Source organism: Triticum dicoccoides, chromosome 7A, assembly GCF_002162155.2.
Source record: "Triticum dicoccoides isolate Atlit2015 ecotype Zavitan chromosome 7A, WEW_v2.0, whole genome shotgun sequence".
Classification (NCBI taxonomy): Eukaryota; Viridiplantae; Streptophyta; class Magnoliopsida; order Poales; family Poaceae; genus Triticum; species Triticum dicoccoides.
Window position 1 is genome coordinate 725,235,869 of NC_041392.1, and position 5,624 is coordinate 725,241,492.

At 48.4% G+C, this 5,624-nt stretch overlaps 1 pseudogene; it reads left to right on the top strand.

Moving 5' to 3' along the window:
- The window catches only part of LOC119327898, a 13,722-nt pseudogene extending 11,479 nt beyond the window's left edge, over window positions 1–2,243 (top strand).
- The last annotated feature ends 3,381 nt before the right edge of the window (window positions 2,244–5,624 follow it).

Sequence of the window (5,624 nt, forward strand, 5' to 3'; positions counted from 1 at the left end):
GGGGGTGGATTACTCAATCCTCACAGGGAGCAGCATTATGATTAAGTTCATGAATAACGATGGTGAATTTCCCCTTGGGCGGGGTGTTGGAGAAGCAACTTCCGGGGCTCCACATTGGATCATCAATACGGTTCTATGGCGGCCGCGTAAAAATTATCAATAAATAGACTAGGTATGTTGACTCATACATGAAGGCTGTCACCAAAAGGCAGACCGAAGACCCTTGTGGGCCCCATGTGTTAAGAGTGGTAAGGCCTCCCCTATGGTTGTTCCAAGGGGAACTATTTCAATTTTACTTTTGCAAATATTCATTACTGGTGACTGCATGTGTACCATACAGTATGTGTCGAAACAGCAGAACACAACTCACATTTATAACATATTGATTTATTATGATTAATTTGTTAAACTGCTTGGACCATAGGTACACAGGAAGAATCCATCGTCCCCTTTAAATCAGCACAAAGATGCGGAGCTAGAAGAACTTATTTTGAAGTGTGGAGGTATTCCCAGGGTGATAGTTTCTATAGCTGCCTTATTGGCCAGAGAGAGTGAAACACTGATGGATAATGTACGCTCGTTGAATCACAAATTTATGCAACATCTGGAGACTAATCCCGAGTATGATAGTCTGCGAGGCTTATTTGATTGGATGCATTCGTACTTCAGTACTTTCCCGGATGTACTTAAGCCATGTATCTTCTACCTATCAGTTTTTCCTCCTGGCCGCAGCATCCAAAGAAGGCGGTTAATAAGGAGGTGGATTGCAGAAGGTTACTCCAGAGACAGCGATGAAGAATCTGCAGTAAATAAAGGGGAGAGCTTCTTCTCCAAGCTCCTTGATCAGCATAATTGAGGAGATACCATGGTCAGCCACCAGTGAATTCAGTAGTAGTGATATATCTACAAAGCTAGTCCCACGTCAGGTCAATGGGTTTATCCGTGATTACATCGTCTCACGAAGAATGGAAGAGAACCTTGTCTTTGAACTTGGGCCCAATTGTGTCCTGAGCACCCAACGCACAGGACGTCACCTTATCATATTGAATAGTTGGGACAGAGATAGAATTGTATTTGAGAGCATTGACTTCTCGCGGCTACGGTCGCTCACAGTGTTTGGAAACTGGGAATCATTCTTCATCTCTAAAAGTATGAGGTTGCTTCGGGTTCTTGATCTGGAGGATGCATTGGGTTTACAGGATGAACATCTAATTGAGATGGTGAAGCGGCTGTGTCGTCTGAAGTTTCTTTCCTTACGAGGATGTAGTGGGGTCTCCCATCTGCCAAGTTCACTGGGTAATCTTAGGCAGCTCCAGACTCTGGATCTAAGACACACCTCCATAGTCAGACTGCCAAAGAAAATCGTGAAATTAGAGAAGCTGCAGTATATCCGAGCTGGCACCACCGTCTCAGCATTGACACCACCTGCCCCATCCAGCAGCTTGCTAAAGTTCCGCAGACGTCGTGGCCTTCTTGGTGTTCAGGTGCCTAAAGGGATTGGAAACCTGACAGCACTGCACACTCTAGGTGTTGTCAATGTCAGTGCTTCTCCGGGAAAAGCCATTGTGGAAGAGCTCCAGAAACTCACCCAATTGCGCAAGCTTGGTGTGTCTGGTATCAATAGCCAGAACAGCAAAGACTTCTTCTCTGCAACCTCAGGTCATGTGCATTTAGAATCCTTGTTAGTGCGGTTCGCCAAGGATAATCAAGGCTCCTTGGATGGCATCGCCCTGCCTTGCAAAAACCTACAGAGTCTTAAACTGTATGGTCTTCAAGAAAAGTTACCTCTACCATGGAACCAACTTAGCAAGCTCAGGAAGTTGGATGTGGAGATGACCACTTTGGAGAAAACTGACATTGAGTTCCTTGCCAAGCTACCTAACCTGTTCATTCTACGTCTTCTTGTGAAGCAGCCTCAGGATGGCAAGCTCCATTTTTACGCAGAGATGTATGCACAGCAGTTGGCCACCTTTGAAAAGGTGAAGATCCTTGAGATTGGTTGCAGCTCCAGCGAGTTGCATGTGATCTTTGGATCAAAATCGATGAAGAATCTTGAGCTGCTCAAGATTGACTGTTCCAGTGCAACATATAAGCTTACCGGCCTGAATTATCAAACTGAACTCAAGGAAGTCTTGCTCAAGGGTACCAATGATGAAGCATTCCGGACACAGTTTGCTAGCCAGCTTGCCAGTCATCCTAAGAGACCTTCCGTGAAGCTGGAGGAACTACCACAATTGTCTTGAAGAGCCATTCTCTTCTCTCTGTTTTATCCTCTTTTTTCCCCACTTTTCAATAGTAACAGGATCCAGCCTTTGCAAGCCCTCGTTTGTTTGTATACTTGTTTCACACATTGCTTGTGTCCTTATTGGCCATACACATGTTTTTGTTTTCCACATTGCTTGTGCGATTATTGGTCATAAACACGTTTTTTTGTCAAAATATACTACGTGCACTGTTCTACCAGTAGTTCGATTTCTGCTTACCTTTAGTAACTGTGAGCCCTGGTTGACGTGCTGCTGGCAACAAAAGCCTGTTATAGTATGCCAGCAGAAACGAGGTCGCTGGATTACACCACTAGAAAGATGTCTGAATTAATTACCTTCAACTTTCCTTCATTTCAATTGTGTTAAATTGACCTTGCCTCCTCTTGTAGTTGAAGTTAGAAGAAGGGGAAATCATTTTTCTCATTCTTGCGCTCAAGTTTGCTGCTTGCTCCGTTAGTTGACTTGCATCAATGTTATGCCGCGCACTGCCAGAAGAATGGCCCTCTGCTGCATTTCCTTTTCCTTCAGTTTTCCGTTGGACACACATGTCATGTCGAGGCAGAGAATTAGTCCGGCAACGACTCACATGGCCCATCCTTACCCGGAGTATCAAAATGTTAACACGAGATGATTCACTAGAGTTTCCTCTCGGATGGAAAACACGGGACGGGTAATCTACTCTAGCTTAGAATTCCAGATGACTATAGTAAACAGTACATATTTTATTGCAGTAAAAACAGAGCAGGAAAAGTGGATTGGCTACTGATCCAGGGAACTTGGAGCACAGCCCCGTCGGTGTTCACCGGAGCTAGTGTCAGCGGCTACAGGTCGCTCCGATCCTCCTCACCCTTGATTGCTCCTGGTTTGGCTTTACGGGCGGAGAGCAATGGGATGAAAGAGGCACGACACAGGGAGGGGGGTAGCAGCCGTGCGCCAACGTGAGAAAGTTGGCAGCGGCGAGACGAAGAGGCGGGGAGACGGAGGAGAGAAACGGTGCGAGAGAGAGGAGGCGGCTGCGGATGAGATCGTGAGATCATCTCCAGCCGTTCGGCCCTCCAGACGCCGAAAAAACGCGTCCTAGGGCGAACCGGCGAGATTTTCAACGTGGGGCGACTGCGTTCCCAGTCGTCGCCCCAGGTCGGCCCCAGGACTAAACGAATTCGGCGTTTTTTTGGCACAAACTCGTCGAAATTCATCCAAACTCGGTGACATTCATTCAAATTTGTACAAAATAAAATAAAATAAACAAACACGGCCTAGCTACGCCGCCCTCGCCGCGCCTCGCCGCCGTCTGACTTCTACATGCCTAGGCGCTTGTAGAAGTCGGTGTAGTCTCCGCCATCGTCGCCGTCGTCCTCGCCCCGCCACCCGCCGCCGTCCTTGCCGCAGCCCTGTCCAGGGTCGCCGACGCGGGATGGCCCGGCCTCCTCCTCATCGCTGTCGAGGTAGAGGACGCCGTCCACCTCGCGGACGGGGCGGGGGTGGCGCGCCTTGAGTTCCTCGAGGGCGCGGTGCTGGCGAGCCACCTGCTCGCGGACGTAGTCCTCCCTCGCCCACCTCATGACCATCTCGGCGGCGGCGGCCATCGCGAGGTGCTCCGGCTTCACCGGGAGCAAGGGAGGCTCCGGCTCGGTTTTCGGCCGGACACGGCGCATGCGACCGCTGCGGCCTTCCTCGGGGATGGTCAAGGCACCACTGCGGGTGCGGCGCCCTAGCGGGGACTCCCCCGCCATGTACATTTACAAAAGTGACGAGCTAGAAGATTACTCGGGGAAGATTACTCGGTCTATCTCCTGCAACCGAAAAATCTGAATCTAATTGATGCTTACCATGTTAATTAACTGAATTTAATTACTTCTATGTCTTTGGAACAACAGGTAGAGAGGAAGAATCCCAAATCCGCTTTAAATGGTCACAAAAGTGACGAGCTAGAAGAACTGATTATGAAGTGTGGAGGTCTTCCCAAAGTGATAGTTTCAATAGCTGCATTATTGGCCACACAGACGGTAACATTGATGGATACTGTGCGTTTGTTAAATAGCAAGTTTATGCGCACTCTAGAGAACAATCCAGAGTATGCCAGCCTACAGGGCCTATTCGATTGGATGTATTCTTACTTCCGTACTTGCCCGGATTCAATTAAGCCATGTATCTTCTATCTATCAATTTTTCCTCGAGGCCACGGCATCCGGCGAAGGCGACTAGTAAGGAGGTGGATTGCAGAAGGTTACTCTAGAGATAGTGATGAAGAATCTGCGGTGGACAAAGGGGAGAACTTCTTCTCCAAGCTCCTTGATCTAAGCATAGTCCAGCAGATGCCACAGTTAGTCACCCCTGCATTCAGTGACACAAGGATAGTGATGTGCCAGGTCAATGGCTTCATCCGCGAGTACATCGTCTCGCGAAGAATTGAAGAGAACCTTGTCTTTGAACTTGGGCCCAATTGTGTCCTGACCACCGAACGCAAAGGGCGTCACCTTATCATATTGAAGAATTGGGTCAGAGACATAATTGTATTCGATAGCATTGACTTCTCACGGTTACGGTCGCTCACAGTGTTTGGAAAGTGGGAATCATTCTTCATCTCCAAAAGTATGAGGTTGCTTCGGGTTCTTGATCTGGAGGATGCATCAGGTTTAAAGGATGAAGATCTTATTGAGATGGTGAAGCGGCTGCGCCGCCTCAAGTTTCTCTCCTTACGAGGATGTAGTGAGATCTCCCATCTGCCTAGTTCACTGGGTGAGCTTAGGCAGCTCCAGACTCTGGATGTGAGGCACACCTCCATAGCCAGACTGCCAAAGAACATCGGGAAGTTACAGAAGCTACAGTATATCCGAGCTGGCACTACCATCTCAGCATTGACATCACCTGCCCCATCCCGCAGCTTGCTAGAGTTGCGCAGACGCCGTGCCCTACATGGTGTTGAGGTTCCTAGAGGGATTGGAAAATTGACAGCCCTGCATACACTTGGTGTTGTCAATGTCATTGCTTCTGGGGGAAAAGCATTTGTGAAAGAGCTCAAGAAACTCACTCAATTGCGCAAGCTTGGTGTGTCTGGCATCAATAGGCATAACAGCGAGGACTTCTTCTCTGCAATCTCAGGTCACGTGCATTTGGAATCCTTGTTAGTGCGGCTTGCAGAGGGAAATCAACGTTCCTTGGATGGCATCTCCCTGCCTTGGGAGAACCTACAGAGTCTTAAACTGCATGGGCTACAAGACAAGTTACCTCTACTTGAGGGCCAACTTAGCAAGCTCAAGAAGTTGGATGTGGAGATGGACTCTTTAGAGAAGACTGACATTGAGTCCCTTGCCATGCTACCAAACTTGTGCATTCTACGCCTTCGTGTGAAGCAGCTTC